The sequence below is a fragment of the Carcharodon carcharias genome, chromosome 2 (assembly GCF_017639515.1).
Source record: "Carcharodon carcharias isolate sCarCar2 chromosome 2, sCarCar2.pri, whole genome shotgun sequence".
In the NCBI taxonomy this organism is placed as follows: domain Eukaryota; kingdom Metazoa; phylum Chordata; class Chondrichthyes; order Lamniformes; family Lamnidae; genus Carcharodon; species Carcharodon carcharias.
Window position 1 is genome coordinate 144,585,978 of NC_054468.1, and position 23,832 is coordinate 144,609,809.

Consider the following 23,832-nt stretch of genomic DNA (forward strand, 5'->3'; position numbering starts at 1 on the left):
AAATATAAGCTGGCTTAAGGTGTGTGTGTGGTGGGCGGAGAGATAGAGAGACAGAGAGGTGGAGGGGGGGTGGTGTGGTTGTAGGGACAAACAAGCAGTGATAGAAGCAGATCATCAAAAGATGTCAATGATAATAGTACAATAGAACACATAAGTGTTAAAGTTAAAGTTGGGGATATTATCTAAACGAATGTGCTAATTAAGAATGGATGGTAGGGCAATCAAGGTATAGCTCTAGTGGGTTTTTTTTTATAATGGAAATAGGTGGGAGAATCACTGTTGGAAGCTGTTCAGTCAAAGGTTGAGGTAACTCCCAGTCAGATTTTTTTTTCCTTTTTGTGTAGGTAATTTGCTGTTCTCTTTTCAGACAACTCCCCAAAGTCATTTGCCTATCATCAAGAATACCCTAAGCACAATGAGAAAGAGAGAAGATGCTGGTGAAGACCAACACCTTACCAGTCCTTGGTACAATGTATGAGGGCTCTACTGTAGACCAAAAATACCATCTCCCTCAGTATTATATTATAATATTTGCATTTATAAATTGCCTGTTTTAAACCAATTAAATCTTTGAAGTGCAGTGTTTTTATGCAGGCAAGTCAACGATCAGTTAACTTGGTTCTTTTGATGCCACTGATTTCTGATGTGCTCATCAGCATTCTCTACTCTTCTCAAAAATAAGAATCTTCAAAACACACCTGAAAAGGCAGATGGACTGTTAATGACATTCATTTAAATGGAGCTGCACCAGCATGGTACAAAGAATATGATGGATTCAGCATTCCTCCAAAATGATCCTTTTCCAGAATAGTTTCACCTCCAACTCCCAGAAAATCCTACAAGTCTTCCATTAGATTTTTAATTTCAGGTCTGTTTTTATGTAGACAATCACCTTGACACAAAGGGAGAAAAGTGAATTTTAATAGAAATAAATCTCATCTTTAACCACAGTTATTTAGAACGAAGGATAATCAAACAATTGTTGCAATCATGAAATAAAGAAAAAGTCCAAAGTGCTGAATTAAATATACAGGCTTTAATTTTTTAAAACTTGGAATTGCACTTGCAATCAGACAGTGTATTGTAGATTTTTAAAACCAGAGTGTAAGATGTGCAACATATTCATAAATAATTCCTCAAGATAAGGCAGCACCATGGCTTGGAGAACAAGGGACACTTATGTCATTTTAAAACTGGCTGTCATAATGACTAATCTCAACACACTGGTAGATAACTTTTCAGTATAACTCTGTTAGAGGAACAAAACCAGGCAGGACAGTGCCAACCTAGCTAATCTGACCACAATTTCAAGTCCAGAATCACCACTACGAACTAGGAAATAGGTTTTTTTAAAAAAAGAAGTCCTTAAAATCAACTATCTTGTTCTAAAATTTCAAATTCAAAAAGGAATTCCAGAATTTAAGGGGAAAAAGAACATTTTTTTTTAGGTTGAGACTAAAGTTTCGTTGCTGAATCAAAATGATTCACATTGAATGCCTGAATTAAAAAGGTAAATTATGGTTCAATTTATGTAGAAAATAATTTTCATGGCTTCTGAATGTGGTTAGATCAGATTAACAGATCTGCTATTTATTCCTGTATATGTGTTTTAAAGTGGCACTGTTATGCCTACCCTAGAGGGAGAAGAATGGATCAATGTGTCGTGATGACATCAGCCTATGGCACCATTTGCCATGTACAAATTAAGAGGACTTTTTTTTAAAATAAACTTCCCCCTTAATGGAACTAATCTATTGAGGCAAACCTTGACACAGTGCCTCTGTTCCTCTTTTCTCACTATAGGGGAGAAATGATGGATTAGTTCTATATGCATCATGTAAAACCCATAATAAAATCTTGAATTTCTTCAAAAAATATACAAGTTATGATTACAGTGTCTTTCAGTGGTCAGTAGCGTACAAGACTAGAGTCAGAGCCTTGGAGGGTGCAACCTAGGGCAATGCTTCATTCAGCCAGCAGAAATGCAGTGCAATAAAATCGCAGGCAGCAACGGGACACTCCCATCAGTTAGAGGGCCATCATGCTGATGTCATCTGCACCGGATGAATGACTACGCTCTCTACAAAAAGACAGAGGAATAAGTATGATTATAACATCAAAAAGAGTGGTGATTTCGGAAAAACACATTATTCCCTTTTTGTAGGACTCTAAGTGGTTAATGAAGAAAAAGATAAATGCTGGAAATTAGATCCAAAAATTGAAAACGCACTGCAGGCACATCAATATCTGAAGCAGAAACACAAGTTAACTGGTTCACCAATGAGCAGTCACACCTAAATTGCTAATCTACTCTTTTCAGATGATGATAAATCTGCTGACATTTCTAACATCTTTTTCAATAAAACAGTATCTTTTATTAAAAAAAGAGACATTCTGATATAGTATTTACTTTCAATTACTTACATTTCCATTGAAAAAAGGATGTTTTATGTCCAAAACTTCAGTGATTGTGATCCATGGACTATAAAATAATTCTTGACTATTCTGAGTGGAATTTTATAATCTATGCACAATGCTGAAAATTTCAGGCAGCTTCCTACAGAATGGTGACTTCGAGCATCAGTCTCTCTTTCAGCAACAATGCAAAGAAAGTCTTCCATTGGACTAATCAGGGCAGATTCATGCATGCATCACCATTAAAACACACTACTGGATTGTTAATTGCAAACAGTAGCACAAATGGAAACAAATAAAATGTTAGAATAGATCTAAGTTGCACACTGTTTGGAGAAAAAAAACTTCAGATATATTATAAGCTTCCAAATGGCCCTTGGAATAAAGGATTCATCTGGTGTTGCAAATCAGGAAGTTCCAGGTTTTGATCTTGGTCAGGATGGAGGAGAGAATGGGGCAGTATGGGGGAGGTGGGGAGGAGGGGGAGAGAAAATTAGTCAAGATTTATTTTCTTGATTGCTTTACATAGATTCCTGCTTACAAATATGCAGAAGCATAAAGGTTGAGAATACCCTGGGCCCTCCACAGCCCAATATTTTAGCAACAATAAATCTAGGCTAAATGATGATGAAGAACAGCCATTTATGTGAGGCTCAAGAGAGTTGGTGACACACGCTAAAACAAGAGTCAGTATTTTGGGAGAGAAGAGGGCACAAAATTAATAATTCACATACATGGCCTGAATCTTTTATCAATTTTGCAAATATACAATCACCAGATACTTTTTTCAACAGTGAAACCTTCTCTTGAATAAAACAAAACTTAATATAGGTGCCCACAGTACATTATTTCACAACATGATATGATGTACGTTTGCAGCAATGGGTTTTCCAGATAAGAGAAACTTTGAAGCTTTTCGTCTTGCACTCATCAGGATACCCCACAAGAATACCATAAGGGGAAAACAACAATTAATACTGGAGAGTGCTGATTGGTTAGCAAGTGGACTCTGATTGGTAGAGGGGTTGCCATGGAGAATGCACCAGTAGTGATGACTGACAGTTAACTGCCAAGCATTGTTTAAAATTTAAACCAGGCAGCTTGACTCTGATTGGTCAAGGCATTGCCCTAACCAATGAATGAGTCAGCAAATGTCTGTCACTTATTTTGTTTAGCTGAACCAGGCAGAGTGTGTGTACATGTTCTTTATGTCTGCAAAGAACGGGGCCCTGTCTCTTAATATATGTAGCTTCCAGTACATGCAAATGCACCACATTGCAGGCCCAACTGACAATCTTAAATTGGTTGTCAATATAGTTCTTAGCACACTGAGGATTATTTAGCAAATGGTGTTGTCCAATCATGGAATCACTTCTAATTTTGGACACTTTTGAGTTTTGCAAGCATAAGCTGGTTGGATACAGTCTGTACCTTGCCCGTTGCAAACAGCGGCTGGGACATGCCATTTGATAACATCCGCCAGTCTTTGAGAAATACAGCCTACATACATAGCATCACACTGGCACTGAAATTCATATAATACATTACTCATTTGTGTGATAGGCAGAATGGCTTTTTGGCTTGACGGCAGCATCCTGTGAGTGGTGAATACCACTTGTGTTGCTACTGCATAGTAGGTGTGAAACAGCTAGATTCACCTGTTGCTCAAAGTTTTGATATACCTTGTCCTTCCAGGGTAATCCGAGGTAGACTGGGCACTTCTACCCTGACAACCAATTTAAGATGGTCAATCAGCTCGCGGTGTGATGCCTTTGCATGTACTGGAAGCTGTATATATTAATATACAGGGCCCCGTTCTTTGCAGACAGAAAGAACACGTACACACATTGCACCTGTTTCAGTTAAACAAAATAAGTGACAGCCATTCGCTGACTCAGTCATCAGCACAATGCCTTGACCAGCCACAGTCAAGGTGCCTGGTTTAAATTTCCAACAATACTTTGGCAATTAACTGTCAGTCATCTTCAGTGGTGCATTCTTCATAGCAACACCTCTACCAGAGTCCACTTGCTAACCAATCAACACTCTCTTCACATACAGCACAAATTGTTGTTTTCCCCTTATACTGGTATTCTTGCGAAGTGCCCTGATGAGTGTAATACGCAATACTCAAGTTCTGTACTACCAAACAACTATTTTCTAGATAAGAAAATCAAAGTATTACAGTATAGAAGGAGGCCATCAGCCATTTGTGCCTGTATAAGAGCTAGCCCCATTCCCTCAGGTCTACTCCATACCCCTGTAAATGTTGCAAGTATCCACCTCCCTTTTTAAAAGTTATTAATAAATCTGTTTCCACCAGGTTTCAATCAGTTCATTCCAGAGATTAACAACTTGATGTGTAAAACCATTTATCCTCATCTCCACTCTGGATCTTCTGCCAAGCAATTAGAATGATTTTAGTAGCCTCTGCCCTCAATCTCTGAAACTATACGAAATTTTGGGGAGATGGAAATCAATCCCGACTTTCGCCTCTTGTAGTGCTACTTTGGTGATCTAGTGACAGGGGGATGTGTTTTAACTTTAGTGTCGTGTTATTTGTAGTACTGGTTTAAAAGGATGTTACATCCACAATTATTAAAGAACACAGTTCACATTGATTATTAAACTACCAGCAAATTTGATGTAGGTTTAGCAATCTTTCCTCTTTATGAATAGAAACATTGATCCACCTTTTCCTCTGGATATATTGTTAAACATGGCAATGGAAATAGACTAATTTTAAGGAAAACAGTTAAATAAAAATGATTACTCTTTCCAATTGATTTTCTTTTCAAATATTCAGTCTTCAGCACTCAAATCCAAAAAAGTAACCATTTAATCATAAATAAGCTTTCAGCATATAAAATTAACTTCTTTCAGTTACAAAGCCCAGGTCTCAAAGGGATAAATGGTTGACAGTTGGTCAGACACTGGAGTCAACAGTTGTTCACAGGGAGATTCGAAATTGGTGCAATAACATTTTGTTGCTTAGATGGAATCACTGGGTTGGCTGGAAAGCAGTGCTTCTGTTCTTGTGTGTGTTTGTGCATGCACGCGTGGTGGGGGAAATTTAGGGAGGGCGGTTTTCATTCATCTTGGAAATGTGTAGAATTGCATTCGCTGGATAGAAATTTGCAGTGTTTGTCACACTGCAACTTCCCCTACCTGTTGTCACCGAGTATGCTTTGCTTCCGAAATCCACTAGATGGCATATTTATTACTAAAACTGGCCAAAGCTAATGGTGCCAAATCCAATTAGCACTGGTCTCCTGGACTAGTTTGAAAGAGGAATTTTCCAGTTTTGTTCCTTCCTCAATTGGCCTGAGTTTTTTTTAATGTGGTATTGTACTCTCCTGGGATATCACATGGCTCCTGATGGGCAGGGAGTGTTTGTACAGTGATACATAAGGCACTGTGACTGTATGATGGATTAGGTATGTCCAATCTTTTCATATGTTCATTATAACTTTTATGTTTTAGGTTATCAGATTGGCTTTGTCCAGTGAACGTGAGCTGCGTCCTTGATATTAACACATTAGTTGGTGCTTGAAACAATATAGGCAGAAAGACCAATTAACTGAACAAACACTGGTGGTTTACTGGAACTGAGAGCAGGACACTAACACAAGATGGTGTGCTTCTTCAATCATCTCCAGCTCTAGACTTGCTGTTGCCCAAGAAGCCCGCGCTGTATAGCGATTGGTCAATAGTCATGTGGCCAGTTAACTGCATTCTCTTAAAGGTACATAGCACTCCACTTTACCACAATAACCCTCACTACCATTTGATGATTCTGCACTCTTGAAGGTCCTTATTCATGCTGACTGACATCCCACAGGTGCTCAGATCCCTCTCTATGTGAGAACTAATACGATGAGTAAATATCAGTAACAATTTTCATTTATATAATGCTTTTAACACAAAACTTTGAGCTGTTTCACAGGATTGTATTGGATAAAGGTTATTTAATTACAAGAGTATTGTAACAGAGCTCAAACGTGCCCTTACTTGACAACCACATATGCACACACACTTTCCAGTGTTTCCAATGAATAGTTATCAGGAATGAGAACCTTAATTGATTTTTCCTTTCAACTTTCCAGAGGTATTCCTGCCAATATCCCAAATGACATCAGCTAACACAGCATGGACCAGGGATCAAAGGAGCACCAATTAGCCCCATTATTACCAACTCCTTGATCAGTGCAGCATGTAAGTTGGTCATCTGCAATAAATGATTCTTGTGACATTAAAAAAATCTAGTTTCCATATAAAAAAATCTGGTTTGAATTTCTTTGCATAAATTTGTGTACTATTTGCAGATTTGAAAGCCGAAATTGTATCCAGCTTAGTAACATGCTGCTAAAGCAAAACAAAAACAGAACATCACTTCAAAAAGATTCCATACTGTTTCAATTCCATTACCTCATCAAAAAAAAACACCTACTGCAGGCTTCAATTAGTACAGGAACCCATTTTGCCTTTTACATCCAGAGTCCAGGCAAACCATATTTGATTAAACTTTATGCTTGGACCGATAAGCAGCATCAAACAATTATTTGGTTTTGTTGGGGACAGTATCTGAATAAATGTACCCTTCACTCAGCTGGGTTCCTCAAACTCTTATCTCTAGTGTGTTCCTCACCTCTCAGCAGCTGTTTCTCAGACAAGCTTCCAGAGCTGCACTGATCACCTTGCATCCTCTCCTGACTGCCGACCTAAAGATTTTATAGCCCCGCTGGTATTGAGCTGGCAGGCTGGTGAGAAGGAGGGCGCATGGGTGGTAAAATTGAGTGGGATGGCAGGTTAGTGCCATGCCTGTTGCCTACCTGCCTCGGGTGGGGCGGTGTCACAAAGCCTGCCTACTCTTGGGTCAATTGAAACCCTTATTTGGTAAGTTAAAGGTCACTTAAGCACCTTCTCCTTTTGCCGCTGGTATTTTACTGCTGGAGTTGAGAAGAATGAGAGGTGATTTTATTGAAACATCTAAGATTCTGAGGGGGCTTTATGGGATAAATGCTGAGAGGATGTTTCCTTTCATGGGGGAACCTTGAATGAGGGGGCACATTTTAAAAACAAGGGGTCTCCCAATTAAGACTGAGATGAGGAGGAATTTCTTCTCTGACAGCCGTTAGTCTTTGGAATTCTCTTCCACAGAGAGCAGTGGAGGCTGGGTCAGTGAACATATTCAAGGCTGAGTTAAGCAGATCTTTGGTCTACAAAGGGAGTCAAGGAAGGTGGAATTTAGACCACGATCAGATCTGCCATGATCTTACTGAATGTCAGAGAATGCTTGATGGGCCAAATGGCCTAGTCCTGCTCCTGTTTCTTATGATCTTATGTTCGCACACTGTGCCTCACAGAGGGTCCCTCCAGTGGAAAGGGACACCCTGTCTGAACCTAGCTACCCACCGCCCCCCACCCGCCCTCTGGACTGCAGCCCAACCCCCACCTTTGTTCCTCTCTCTGGGGCCTGCCAAACTGGTCCTGGCAAAACTGCTCCACTGACCTTGAACTCCAGCCTCCACTGCTGCTTCTGCTCTGTGACTGGCTGCAGTTCCAGCAATGACCACTGCTCCCTGTGCCACTGCTGAGATTGGAGAGCTGCTGGCCATCTGATTGGCCAGCACCTCTTGGAAGCCGGACTTCCTCAAGGAGAGCCATGACAGCTAACTGACTAAGCCATCAGAAAATTGCATTGTGACTTTCAAGGCTGGTGGAGGCAGGCTCGCCTCAGACTTTCCAGCTGGTGTACTGGGCCTGGACTTCATTGCTCTTTGTCCTTAAATTTCACACTCACTAATCCTCGCTCTATCAGATCTCCTGGTGCATATTAACACCCAAGGCCACTATGTATCTCAGCTGTCTGATGGTCAACTCCCCATTGACTCTATTAATTTTTGCATAGCTTGCAATTGTGCATTTACACATACTCTATCCTCAAAAAGCAAAAACATCATGGCTGTCCACACCTTTCCCTTTCCTGAAGCCTCTCCTTTCCACCTGCTACATCTTTCACTATTTAGCCATACAAAAAAACACCCCAGTGGAGGTACGGGCAGTATCACCAAAGCACAGCATGACCTCTTCTTTACTCCTCAGTTATGTTCTGCTTCAAGTACTATACCTTTTTCCACCCCTCTTGCCTCCCTTTTAAAGTCCGTGTTCTCTACTGCACCTCCCTCCACCCCCACAAGCCCCATCCAGAGCTTATTATTGCATATCATTGATGCTTTCCTCTCTCAACTTTTGCACTGAATGACTCATCATCTTCAAATGATTCCAATCTCCATCTTCAATGAGTCCAATTTCCATTTCTACTCACTTTGCTCTCTCCTTTGATTTCAAAGCTGTCATTTTCTCCTTTAATAACCACCCCCTCTGCAAAAACATGCATCTATATTTACAGCAACCCTCTTGACCCTGCCTCTCTACACCCATGGTGTTGCTCTTGCGCTTCTTTTATCTCACATGTCCCTGACCTGTTCCAGTCTAGTTTCCTTCTGTTCTGGGTGGGTGGGTGGGTGGGTGAGGTTTGGGGGGGGGATGGGGAAAGAATCACCAAAATCACTTACAACTGCATATTTGACCTGCAAACTGTCTAGCTTTTGGACATCCATTCACCATGATACTACTGCAGCTGTTGATCAGCTCAGTCACTCTCTCCCCATCACTTTTGATACTCTGTTCCCAGTAAACTTTTGACTCCATCCTTGGTTATTCCCCCTGGTATAGCCTGGTATAGCCCCATCTTCATGCCAAGTCTAAGGGCACAGACTTGAGTATATTTGGCACATGAAATTTGATTTATAAAGCTCTTTTAACATAGCAAAATGCATTTCACAGATGTTGTTATAAAAAAATAGATGTTGAGACTTGGGCAAAAAGGTAGGTTAAGAAGAGACCTAATGGGAGGTAAAGAGGTTTAGGGAGGGAATTCCAAAGCATAAGACCTGACAGCATGGCTGCCAATAGTGGAATGAAGAGAGGGCACATCTATAAGAGGCCAGAGGAACAAAATGTTCTGGGAGATTTGTAGTATTAGAGATCATCAGAGCTAGAGATGGCTGAGGCCATGAAGAGATTTAAAGACAAGGATAAGAACATTAAATTGGCGAAGTTGGGGGACTGACAGTCAATATAAGTTAGCTATAAAAGGGGTGAAGGGATTTGGCAACAACTTTTTGGATGAGTTGGAAGATTAGAAGGTGAAAAATATACTTACTTTGAAAACAAGATGCTGTACAGTGCTTGTTCAACTTAGCTCCAGCTCTTGAGATTTTCCATCCTCCAATGTTGAAGGGTTTTGACACACATGTTATATGATATTGTTAAGGGTTCTCTCACCTCAGGTACTGCACCCTCTCCTTCAAATCTGCTGTCACCACACCTCTCCTCAAATAAAACCTTGCCTCCTCTGTCCTTACAAACTAATGCCCCATCTCCAACCTCTCTTTCCTCACTAAAGTTCTTGCACATTCTGTCACCTCACTAATCCATGTTTAACTTTCCCAGAATTCCATGTTTGATTCCTCCAATCAGGTTTCTGACCCTGCCACAGTATCGAATTGCTCTCAAAGTCACAAATGACATATTGTAACAAAATAAAACTCACTCTCCTCATCTTTTTTGGCCTGTCTGCAGCCTTTGACATGGTTGACCAAACCATCCTCCTGATGTCTCTCCACTGATATCCAGCTGGGTGGGACTGCTCTCACCTGCTTCCATTTTTACCCATCCAGTCATAGCTAGAGAATCACCTGCAATGCCTTCTCATCCTGCTCCCTCACAGTTACTTTTATTTTCTCTAAAGATCTATCCTTGACCTCCCCCTCTACCAGTTGCTTCTAATCTTTGATGCTGCCCCTTTGAGATATCATCCAAAAAATCTCTGTGTCAGTCTTAATGTGTATGCTGATGACATCCAGCTTTAGTTCACCAGCCACTGTCATTCAGTCCCTGCCATAAACTACGTTCCCTAGCCACTGACTCCATCCCTCTCCCTAGCAACTGTCTGAGGCAGAATCAGACTGCTTGCAACCTTGGTGTCATGTTTAACCCTGAGATAAGCTTCCAACCATATATGCGCACCATTGCCAAGACTACCTATTTCCACCTCCTTAACACCACACAATTCTGTCCCTAAGTTGGCTCATCTACAGCTGAAACCTTTATCTGTGCTTCTCGACCTGACTACTTCAACATACTCCTGGGAGATCTCCCACATTCTACCCTCTGTCAGGTTTAAGTCATCCAAAATTCACGCCAACTCTCTTCACCCATCAGCCCTGTGGTCACTGACCTATATTGGGCCCAATGATTTCCCTGGAGGCATTTTCACTCCAACACTGGACCCTATGATTTTTTTAATTTTGTTTTTTTTAAAAACTTACTTGCTGTGGGCCCAAGAGCCACTGCATGCCTCAGGAGTGACCGTCTCTTCCAGTGGCGCTGCTCAGACTTCAAAGCTGCCACCACTGTGATTGGGCAGGCAGAATGAAGAGCCTGTATGCTATCCTTAATTGGATAGTGGGCCTGATGGCAGCTAATTAAGAGGCCACCTCTGGGAAAATTGCAGTGCGGGTCTGCTACCACCTGTGTGGGCTCGGGACTGGCATATAGTCCCAATATTGGACTTACAATGCCCTCCAAACCCCAACCCTGGATAAAATTCTGCTCAAGATGTTACCTCAAACTGTAATATGGTTCCACATTCTGTACCATGGGCGGGGGTGGGGGGGGGCGCGCGGTGGGGGAGGGATTCCTCGCATGACAAATTCCCAATATTACTTTTGTCAAAGGAGCTAAGAAAAGAGCCCAAAGATTATGCAGAGCATCCATATTTCCTGTGTGCACCTCCTACTGAATGTTTTAGGGTCATTGTAGAGAGTGTGTCCAGGGTTGCAGGTTATGTTGAGAATGTTACTTCATGAAAATGAAGGAGGGGAGGAAATAATTGCAGAAAGTCTTTTATTGTGGCTATTTTTCATTAAAGGCATTTCTAGTCTGGCTGATTGAAACTATAATTCAAAGCAGTGTTACATTAATGGACACAAAGAATGATATTTCATGGATCAACATGGGAAATCAAAAGTTCTGATATTTTTAAGACAAAGTCCATTAATCCTTTCAACATTTGTTGACCTACATAAACTGACATAGAAACAATTGAAAAATGTGTTTTATAGCAACTCCATGTAATGTCCCAGACCATTTCCAATCTTTTAAACAGCCCATTTCAAAAAGAAACTGGAATAACAAAGGGCTGATTGACACAGCTGCATCCATCTGTACTGGGGCAGAGATTAACTGTTGCAGACTCTGCTTAATGTCCCTGCAGGATTTGATCCTGAACACTGCTCAATGAATTGAATTTGGCCAAATTTTAAGAAAAAAATCTGCACTGGACATTGCCACAGTGATGGGACTTTCTAACTGATCAGCCCAACTGATGGATGATTTTCCATTCAGGATTTATAATATGGTCCACAGAATTTTGCTCAATGAAATTGGTCACTAGTAAAGAGTTAATCCATTAAATCTTTATATATAAAAAGGGCAACATGTAAATAACAAAGGCCATTGGCATAAAGTAATGATTAGAAATTATAATTTGCACCGTAAAAGTGTTGTAACTATGCTTTGTGTACAAGTCTCTAAGTTGGCATTGAGCTGCAGATATAAATTTACACAGAAGTGTCTTTGCACCATTAAAAATGTTTTTTTATAGGAATTAAAGTGAAACAATAATGAATCTACTTTTTGAGTATTAGTAGCATGAAAATTATAGCTGACATGTCTGATGGCTCAGTGCGTTAAACACACTGTGCAGTGTGGTACTCAGCCATGCAAATTAGGGAATCGAGGTTATATGTGGAGTTAACCCATTTAACCCAAGGTGCTGAGAGGAGAATTACAATTGGCTAGTTACACATATCTGCAAAGAAGTACAAAACTACCCAAGGGATCGCACTCCTGATCCAATAACCATGCAGAGACATGAAGTCTTACAGCTGGATATTCATGAAAGGGATGAGAAGCAGAGTCAGGAAAGTTCCCAACTCTGCAAGCCTGTCTCCATAAAGGGGGCCCTTGCCCGCCATATTCTGGGGAAACAGGGCTAAGATGGGCTTGGGCCCGGCAGAGTGAGGTGGCAGAGGTAGTGGATGCTGAGGCCAGTAGGGTAGAAGATCCAGCTTGGTTCACTGCAACATTGACCCAGTTGCAATTATGACTGCTAGGCCCTCAAGCCCTTACCCCCCACCCCCACCAGCCATGCTCCTCCATATCTTCCGTACCCCTTCATATCTCCCCTGACCCCGCATGCATCCTCCAAGTATTCACAATGAGGCCATCTGGAAAAACAGATGTCTAGCCATCTGTTCAGCCAGCTTTGTTGGTACAGTTTCCAAATGACCTAATTATGAATGCTTGGCTGAGCTCCAAGAATGGATAACGGACTCAGCTCTGTAGGCAATGATGACACAACATGCAGGGGACTGCTAGCTATGTTTGAATGACATCTCTATTACTTTGTAATAAACTGATCTTTCCATGAAGTACTTTTTCAATGCCTGTGTGTTTATTTACACAGGTTGAAAGATGTGAAGTGAATTAAAGTTTTTTGTCATTGATAATATGAATAGCTGTGATTGATGGGCAGCTTTAATGCGCAGGTAAGAGGGGAAATGTATTTCAAAGTGAATTTGAATGGCCGTTTTTGTTCGATTCCTGACACAACACTAAGGTTCCCCATGGTTCACGACTCCTGAGGTGCCGTGAGCCACATTTACTAACACAATGGGCCCAGCTCCATCAAAGTTGTGGTTTGTGGTTTGAAATTCCCAAGCCTGCAATTAGAACCGCAATGGGCAGGACGGCTACATGTGGGCTGGCTCTGGCTACCCACACCGGCAAAAAATTGCCAGTCACAGAATGGGGTGGAAATCAAGGAATTAGGTTTTGCTTGCCATTTTTAAAGGCCTCCCATGAAAATGGAAGATGTAGAGTCAGTCATTAGAGCACATTTTGCATGTGTAGAGGTTGCATGAAGACAGGAACAGTAATTGTTACATGTCCATAGCCAAACGGCCTGCCAAGACTTGCTGGTAAAGTGAACATTCCTCACATGGAATCCGGACAAGGTGTGTTTGGAGAGGAAAATGGAGAAAATCTACAGTTGAGCATAATTATGATAATAATTAAAAATGAGGTGTCAACCTGGTGAAGCTATAACACAAGACTACTTGCATGCCAAACGGCATAAGCAACAAGTGATAGACAAAGCTAGACGATCCCCCAACCAAGGGGTCAGATCTAAACTCTGCAGTCCTGCCACATCCAGTCGTGAATGGTGGTGGACAATTAAACAACTCCGTGGAGGAGGTGGCTCCGCAAATATCCCCATCCTCAATGATGGAGCAGCCCAGCAAAGCAGTACAAAAGATAAGGCTGAAGCATTCACAACAATCTTCAGCCAGAAGTGCTGAGTAGATGATCCATCTCAGCCTCCTCCGGAGGTCCCCAGCATCACAGATGCCAGTCTTCAGCCAATTCGATTCACTCCACATGGTATCAAGAAACAACTGAAGGCACTGGATACTGCAAAGGCTATGGGCCCTGACAATATTCCAGCAATAGTACTGAAGGCGTATGTTCCAGAACTTGCCGCACCACTAGCCAAGCTGTTCCAGCTACGACACTGGCATCTGTGGGGAAAATTGGCCAGATATGTCCTGTACACAAAAAACAGGACAAATCCAACCCAGCCAATTTCCTTCCCATCAGCCTACTTTCGATCATCAGTAAAGTAATAGAAGTGGTCATCAATATTGCTATCAAGCGGCACTTGCTTAGCAATAACATGCTCACTGATGCCACTCAGTTCCTGACCTCATTACAGCCTTGGTTCAAACTTGGACAAAAGAGCTGAACTCCCGAAGTGAGACGAGAGGGTGACAACCCTGGACATCACGGCAGCATTTGACTGAGTACGGCATCACGGAGCCCTAGCAAAACTGGAGTCAATGGGAATCGGGGGGGGGGAGTCTCCGTTGGACTCATACCTAGCACAAAGAAAGATGGTTGTGGTTGTTGGAGATCAGTCATCTCAACTCCAGGACATTACTGCAGGAGTTCCTCAGGGTAGTGTCCTCAGCCCAACCATCTTAAGCTGCTTAATCAATGACCTCCCTTCCATCATAAGGTCAGAAGTGGGGATGTTCGCTGATGATTGCACAATATTCAGTACCATTCGCAACTCCTCAGACACTGAAGCAGTCCATGTCCAAATGCAGCAAGACCTGGACAATATCCAGGCTTAGGCTGAGAAGTGGCAAGTAACATTCGCGCCACACAACTGCCAGGCAATGACCATCTCCAACAAGAGAGAATCCAGCCATCATCCCTTGATGTTCAATGGCGTTATCATCACTGAATCCTCCACTATCAACATCCTGGAGGTTACCATTCACCAGAAACTGATCTGGACTAGCCATATGAATACTGTGGTTACAATAGCAGGTCAGAGGCTAGGAATCGTGCGACGAGTAACTCACCTCCTGACTCCCCAAAGCCTGTCCACCATCTACAAAGGCACAAGTCAGGAGTGTCATGGAATGCTCCCCACTTGCCTGGATGAGTGCAGCTCCGACAACTTAAACTTAAAAAGTTTGACACCATCCAGGACAAAGCAGCCCGCTTGATTGGCACCACATCCACAAACATTCACTCCCTCCAAAACCGATGCACAGTAGCAACAGTTTGTATCATCTACAAGATGCACTGCAGGAATTCACCAAGGCTCCTTAGACAGTACCTTCCACGACCACTACCATTTAGAAGGACAAGAGCAACAGACAGATGGGAGCACCGCCACCTGGAGGTTCCCCTCCAAGTCACTCACCATCTTGACTGGGAAATAATTCCTGACTTGGGAATAAAAGAACCATAGACACAACTTTAAGAATGTTCAATATGGCAAAGTGATTATAAAGCACACACGCGAGTGAGTTAGGATGGGATGAACAAATGGTACACATGCTCAACATGCCCAAATCACAAATATCATAACCAATTACTGTTGACAGTTATTTTATACTGAAGATAATTAACATTTTACATGAGAAACATTTGATAATTTCTCATCCAGAGAAAAGCACAGTACCAAAACCTCAAGCTGACAGAACACACGATATGCTTCAGAAAGAAAGAAAACCATTTAGAAGTTAGCAATGTTTAGCGAATTCTGCCTTAGTTTATGTTGGCCTACATTGTGATTGCAGGGTGCAATCTAGATTAGTGAATATTTCACTTTAAATGGAAATTTATACATTAGAAAATACTCAAAGCTCATCCTTTACTACCTTAAACCCAGTCAGCCCAAAATCTAACTCTACTTTCAGTTCATCTAATAATTTTGATAGAAACATAGAAACAAAGAAACTAGGAGCAGGAGTAGGCCATTCGGCCCTTCGAGCCTGCTCCACCATTCATTATGATCATGGCTGATCATCCAACTCAATAGACTGCTCCCGCTTTCTCCCCATACCTTTTGATCCCTTTCGCCCCAAGAACCTTATCTAACTCCTTCTTGAAAACATACAACGTTTTGGTCTCAACTACTTTCTGTGGTAATGAATTCCACAGGCTCACCACTCTCTGGGTGAAGAAATTTCTCCTCATCTCAGTCCTAAATGGTCTACCCCGTATTCTCAGGCTGTGACCACTGGTTTTGGACTCCCCCACCATCGGGAACATCCTTCCTGCATCTACCCTGTCTAGAATTTTATAGATTTCTGTGAGATCCCCCCTCATTCTTCTGAACTCCAGCGAATACAATCCTAATCAACTCAATTTCTCCTCATATGTCAGTCCTGTCATCCTAGGAACCTTTGCTGCACTCCCTTGATAGCAAGGACATCCTTCCTCAGATAAGGAGACCAAAACTGCACTCAATATTCCAGGTGTGGTCTCACCAAGGCCCTGTACAATTGCAGCAAGACATACCTGTTCCTATACTCGAATCCTCTGGCTATAAAGGCCAATGTATCATTTGCCTTCTTTACAGCCTGTTGCACCTGCATGCTTACCTTCAGTGACTGGTATACAAGGACACCCAGGTCTCGTTGCACATTCCCCTCTCTTAATTTGTAGACATTCAGATAATAACCTGCCTTCCTGTTTTTGCTACCAAAATGGATAATCTCACATTTATCCACATTATACTGCATCCGCCTTGCATTTGCCCATTCACTCAGTTTATCCAAATCACACTGAAGCATCTTTGCATCGTCCTCACAGCTCATCCTCCCACCCAGCTTTGTGTCATTTGCAAATTTGGAGATATTACATTTAATTCCCTCATCTAAATCTTTAATATATATTGTGAATAACTGGGGGCTCAGCACCAATCCCTGTGGTATCCCACTAGTCGCTGCCTGCAAGACTCGTTTATTCCTACTCTTTGTTTCCTGTCTGCCAACCAGTTTTCTATCCATCTCAATACACTACCCCCAATCCCATGTGCTTTAATTTTACACACCAATCTCTCATGTGGGACTGTGTCAAAAGCCTTCTGAAAATCCAAATAAACCACATCCACTGGCTCCCCCTCATCAACTCTACTAGTTACATCCTCAAAAAATTCCAGTAGATTTGTCAAACATGATTTCACTTTCATAAATCCATAATGATTCTGTCTGATTCTGCCACTGTTTTCCACGTGCTCAGCTATTAGATCTTTTATAATGGACTCTAGAATTTCCCCAACTACCGACGTCAGGCTGACTGGTTTATAATTCCCTGTTTTCTCTCTGCTTCCCTTTTTAAATAGTGGGGTTACATTAGCTACCCTCCAATCTGTAGGAACTGTTCCAAAGTCTGTAGACTTTCAGATGACCACCAATGCATCCACTATTTCTAGGACTATTACCTAACATTACCTCATCTGAAAATGTTCATTATCATATTTGCAAATTATTTTTCCTAGTATCAGTTTAGAATTTACTTTTCACTAATTTCAAATAATGCCGTCTTATCTTACTGGTCTTACTCGGTTTGAATGAATATTCAGGACTCATCTTATCTAACACAAGCCATTGGCTTAGTGGTAGCCTCCCCACCTGTGAGTCAGAAAGAATAGGCTTCAAACCCCATTCAAGATAGTGGAGACTGGGACTTTAACTCAACTTTGGGTCGATGTTGTTATGAAGCAATTGATTATATATTATTGTAAAATATTTTTCTTTAAAAATAGAGGTTTAGTTTATAGTTGTGTCTTAATTGGATTAAAGCCAACTAGTCTGGGTGCTTTGATGTGCACTAGTTTTGAGATGTAAGAGAGGTAGAGTGCATTTGCATTTTTTGAATAGAGCATTCAAGAAGGTGAGTGAAATCTGGCATCCAGCTAGCAGAGACCAAGCAATATGTTTATATTACTAATAAAATTGATACTATGAAAGGGGTTTTATTGTTAGAGGTGGTGGCATTAAGAGAGGTTGGTGATACAATGAGAATTTACATTCAATGAGCTGTGCTAGCTTTAGCTTCAGCAGCTTTGTATGTGCAGGGTACAAGCAAAGTAAGATCAAAGTAGCTGTAAGCCTACAACTGTCTCCGCAGGAACCAAAGTGAAAAGAACCTCATTTTGAATTTGTGAGGTGAAAATGTTTGCCTGGTGTCTGGTTAAGTCTATGGGTTGCTGTTGCCTTAATGGAGATTGGTTTGGGAATTTGTTAAAAGTTAGTAATGATAGTAATAATTTGTAGCCATGTGTGTGTATATATATATATATATATATATATATACACATATATATATAAAACTTGTGTAAATTAATAAAAATGTTTCATTTCATTTAATATAAAACCTCTCGAGAACTGGTGGTCTGATTCCTGAATTTAAAGTTGCATCACAAACATACCACTTAAAAATATAGGTTAATATAGCTGTTTAAAGTTTCCCTCTGGGTTTTTAAATAACTCAGCTTTACCAAAGGTTGTCTCATAACAACTGGGGGCTCTTGCCAGGATAAAAATATTTTTAATTCCTTGATTGGTTCGAATCTTAAGGTTATGAGTACAAGAAGTATTTTGAATTCAGGGGTTGGTGAGATTTTAGAAATGGTAAGGCTACAAGATGGCTTTGGCAATTGCTAAGACTTGTCTGGGAGTAGAAGAGCTAATTCTGATTGGGTTGGAGAAAATAACCAAAAGTAATTTAACAGAGTTGGCAGATAAGTTAAAATTGGGGTTAATTGCGAAGGCTAGGAAATCAGATACAATTAAAAGTATAGCACAGCATCTACAGTTGGGAGTGAAACTTGACACTAGTGAGTCACAGCTGGAGGTAGTGATACTTTCATTGCAAATGAAAAAGCTTGAATTAGAAGCAAAGTACAGAAAAATGGTTTTTAAAAAGGGAATTAGAAATTGTGAAGACAGAGAAGGAAAAAATAGAAAAAGAGAGAGAATTCCAGCTGAAAATGGGTTAAAAAAAGAGATGCCAGTAGGTGAGGAAGGACTTATCTCCAGAGTAGAACCCAGTGGGGAGATGTTTAAATTTGTACAAGCTCTTCCAAAGTTTGAGGAAAAAGATATTGAAGCATTCTTTATTTAATTTGAGAAGCTAGCTAAACAGGTGAAATGGCCAAAGGAAAGCTGGACGTTATTAATTCAGTCTAAGATGTTAAGTAGGGCTCATGAGGTATATGCTTCGCTATCAGAAGAAATGTCAATGAATTATGATGTGGTGAAAAAGGCTATTTTGAGTGCATATGAGTTGGTTCCTGAAGCATACAGGCAAAAATATAGGAATATGAGAAAACAGCCTGGGCAAAATTATATTGAGTTTGAAAGAGTAAAACAAAGTAATTTTGACCGGCGGATATGGACATTAAAAATAGAAACAACCTATGCAGCTCTTAGGGAAGTAATTATTTTGGAAGAATTTAAAGATTCAATCCCTTCAGCAGTGAGAGCTCCTGTGGAGGAACAGAGGGTTGATTCTGTAAGACAAGCAGCAGAGACAGCATGTATTTCCATGCATTGTTTTATCTCTATCTTTTAGCCTATTTCGATCCCCCCTACCTCACCCCCACTAGGGCTATCTGTACCTTGCTCGTCCTGCTTTCTACCCTTAATGTCACATATTAGCACATTTGTTAACTAATATCACCACTGTCAACACCTCTTTGTCCTTTTGTCTATAACATCTTTTGGCAATCTCCACCTATCACCGGCCCTCTCTCCAGCTCTACCTGCCCACCACCCCCCCACCCAAACCCTTAAACCAGCTTATATTTCAGCTCTCTTCTATTTTTCCTTAGTTCTGTTGAAGAGTCATACGGACTCGAAATGTTAACTGTATTCCTCTCCGCAGATGCTGTCAGACCTGCTGAGTTTTTCCAGGTATTTTTATTTTTGTTTTGGACTTCCAGCATCCGCAGTTTTTTGCTTTTATCTTAGCAGAGACAGCTGATGAGTTAGTTCATAGAGCTAAACATTTTTTCATCACCCTTTCAAATTGGAAAAGGATAAAAAGTGGGAAGGTAGATATTTAGGGAAGAGGAGCTGTAAGTTCCCAGGAAGTTTTTTAGTCAGAATAAAAAGGAAGGTGCTGAAGGTAGAAGTGACATTCAAAAATTGTGGTGTTTTCATTGTAATAAAGTGGGGAACATCAAGTCAGTGTGTTGGAAAAATCTGTTGGAAATTTTGCGGTACAGAGAAGCTCTGGAAGTCGTATTGTGGATTCTGAGGTTCAGGCACAGGAGAAACTAATGGTTCATGTACAGATGAAACAGGTAGAATCAGTGAAAGGTAAAAAAGTGAGAAAGTTTTCACAGTTTACTCAAGAGAATTCCAAGGAGCAGATTGCAGAAATGTTTAAAGATTTTGTGCATGAAGGCAAAGTAAGGGGTGGAGTAGGTAAAGATGTTAACATTTTAAGAGGCACAGGGGCTAGTCAATCCTTAAGGTTGTGGGATAGTGATATTTGTTGTTCATAGGGAGTACCGCAGGAGCAGGTAATAATAAGCGGGGTTCACGGAGACTCTAAACCTATTCCATTGTGGAAGTTAAATTTCAAGAGCAAATGGAAGCCAGGTGAAGTTATAGTTGGAGTGGTGGAAAAATTGCCCATTGCAGGGATTCATTTTATTCTGGGTAATGATATAGCTGGATCACAAATGTGGGTGATGCCTATGGTAGTTGAATAGCCTGTAGAAGTGTCTTCAACACAGGTGTTACAGAAGGAATATCTTGGATTGTTTCCTGATTGTGTTATAATGAGATCAAAGGCTCATTGGGAGGAACAAGACAAACACGATAAGCAGGCGGTTCAAAGACAAGAAGAAGGTGTTGAAATCAAGTTAGCTGACACTGCATTTGATAACATTGTTCAGGAGGAAGGAATACAGGAAAATTCAGCTGAAATGTTTAACTCAAAGACATTAGTGGAATTACAGAAAATGATTTACAATTAAAACAGTTATATCAAAAAGATTATTCAGGAACAGAAGCAAAATATATTTCAGTGGGGTATTATCTTCGGGGAGGTATTTTAATGAGAAAGTGGTGGTCAGATTATGTCTCAGAAAATGAAAGCTGGAGGGAGGTGCATTAGATTGTTATCCCATTAGGCTATAGAAATGAGATTTGGAGGATTGCTCATGAAATTCCAATGGGGGTACATGTAGGAATTAGGAAAACTCAGGAAAATACAGAGGTTTTTTTTGGCCAGGATTGCATAGGGATGTAGTCAAATTCTGTAGAACCTGTTGTACAGGTCAAATAACAGGAAAACCACAGGCAATGATTAAGCCGGCACCTTTAATCCCAATACTAGCATTTGAAGAACCTTTTACCAAGGTTATGATTGATTGTGTAGGGTCACTCCCTAAGGCTAAAAGTGGAAATCAATATTTATTGACAATAATGGATGTATCTACCAGGTTTCCTGAAATGATATCTTTAAGAAATATTACAGCCAGGAAGATTGTGGAGGAGTTAATTAAATTTTTTACAAGTTATGGTTTACCTAAAGAAATACAATCAGATCAGGGGTCAAGTTTCATGTCACGGCTGTTTAAGAAAGTAATGAACAGTTTGGGGATAAAACAGTTTAAGTCAACAGCTTATCATCCGGAGTCACAAGGAGCTTTGAAAAGATGACATCAAACTTTAAAAACTATGAAGAAAGAATACTGTCAGGATTACGCACAAGATTGGGATACAGGAATTCAATTTTTGTTATTTGCTATTGGAGACGCTCCTAATGCATCAACTGATTTTAGCCCCTTTGAACTAGTTTATGGCCATGAGGTAAGGGGACCACTGAAATAAATTCATGAGAAGTTGGCGGGTCAAAATTCAGAAACTATTCTCCTGGATTACGTATCAAATTTCAGGGAAAGATTGAACAGAGCATGTGAGTTGGCTAGGGAACATTTAAAGATATCACAGCAAGTGATGAAAGTGAAAGCAGATATTGCTAAAACTCGCAGTTTTGTTACTGGGGAGAAAATACTAGTTTTGTTACCAGTACTAGGTGATTCATTAAATGCAAGATTTAGTGGGCCTTACAGGATTGAAAAGAAATTGAGTGAAGTAAAGTATTTAATAAATACTCCAGATAGGAGAAAGAAGCAGAGGGTGTGTCTTGTAAATATGCTTAAAAAGTACTTTGACAGGGAAGAGGAACAAAAAAACAAAGAGGTATTAGTGGTGGAGGAGGATGAGAAAGAGGTAGAAGTGCAGGACTCCAAAATTGATTTTCCTCTAATCAAATTCGATAATGAGGGGGCGCTTGAAAATTTAAATGTAATATTGAGTTGTCTTCCAAGCAAGTGTCAAAGTGATTTGGAAAAGCTATTGCAGTCACACAAACCTATTTGTGGAAATAAGCTGGGAAGGACAAATTTAGTTATACATGATGTATAAATCACCTTCAACAGGGCAACATCCTTATTGATTAAATCTGGCAAAGTTATAAGTACAAAAATAAATTGTTTTCATGCTTCAAAATGATATCATTGAGTCTAGTTGCAGTAACTGGAGTTCGCCTATTGTACAGGAACCGAAACCAGATGGAACACAAAAACTATGTGTGGATTATCGAAAGGCGAATGCAGTGACAAAAGTAGATTTATATCCCATATCATGGTTAGAAGATTGCATTGAGAAAGTGGGACAACAGAAATTTATCATAAAGATTGACTTGCTAAAAGGATATTGGCAGGTACCATTGTCAGAGAGAGCAAAGGAGATATCAGCTTTTGTAACGCCAAGTGCACTATATCAGTGTAAAGTCATGCAGTTTGGTATGAAGAAGGTACCTGTGACATTTTAAAGACTGACAAGTAAAATAATTGCTGGTCTATGTAACTGTGCTGTTTATACTGATGATCTCATTGTTTTCAGTCAGAAGTGGGAGGAGCATTTACAGCATCTGAAATATTTACTTAGTCAACTACAAGAAGCTAATTTGGTGATGAACTTGGCTAAAAGTGAATTTGCAGAAGCACAAGTTACATATCTAGGCCATACCATTGAACATGGTAAGGTGGCTCAGAGATGTGAAATTCATGGATTTCCCAGTGCCTACAACAAAATGAGAAGTTTTGAAATTTCTGGTCATGAACCAGTTTTACCAGAAATTTGTACCAAATTTTAGCCAAGTGGTTGCTCCACTGACTGAGCTATTTAAAAAGAACCAGAAGTTTGAATGGACACTGGAGTGTCAGAAGTCATTTGATAGATTGAAAACTATTAACCACAACACCAGTTTTGGCAGTACCCAATTATGCTAAGCAATTCAAGTTGGCCATTGACACAAGTGATATAGGCTTTGGGGCTGCACCATTACAAGATAACGACACTGGAATTGAAAAACCAATAGGATATTTTTCACGGAAACTGAATGTACAACAGGGAAAATGTTCAAAGATTGAGAGACTTTGAGTTTGGTGTTAACATTGCAGCATTTTGAAATTTATGTTGCAAACAATTCATCAGAAACAATTGTTTATATAGACCATAATCCTTTGCAGTTTTTGGACAAATTGAGACAAAAGTACAAGACTTTTCAGATGAAGCCTATTATTACAACCATTTGCTGAAAGAGAAAATCTGTTCAAAGATGCATTATCAAGAGTTTGAAGCTTAAAGAGAAACGTGACATTTAAAAAAACCTAGGCACTGAATTGGAGCGATTTCTGTTATTGGAAAATATTTTTCTTTTAAAATAGAGGTTTAGTCTGTCGGTATGTCCTAATTGGATTAAAGACAGTTAGTCTGGATGCCTTGATGTATACTAGTTTTGATATGTAAGAGAGGTAGAGCGCATTTGCGTTTTTTGAATAGAGCATTCAAGAAGGCGAGTGGAACCTGGCACCTATCTCGCAGAGACCAAGCAATA

At 40.4% G+C, this 23,832-nt stretch overlaps 1 protein-coding gene across 3 annotated transcripts in view; it reads right to left on the minus strand.

Moving 5' to 3' along the window:
* Window positions 1-221: 221 nt before the first annotated feature.
* Window positions 222-23,832, minus strand: part of LOC121271778 (filamin-A-interacting protein 1-like) — a 327,233-nt gene continuing 303,622 nt past the window's right edge. For 2 of the 3 annotated variants that reach the window (XM_041178046.1, XM_041178072.1), the window contains one exon: window positions 1,018-2,080. The gene's annotated coding sequence lies outside the window, so the exon portion shown is untranslated. Of the gene's footprint in view, window positions 893-1,017; window positions 2,081-23,832 lie in introns of those variants that run through there. The other variant, XM_041178055.1, reaches the window with a different exon arrangement.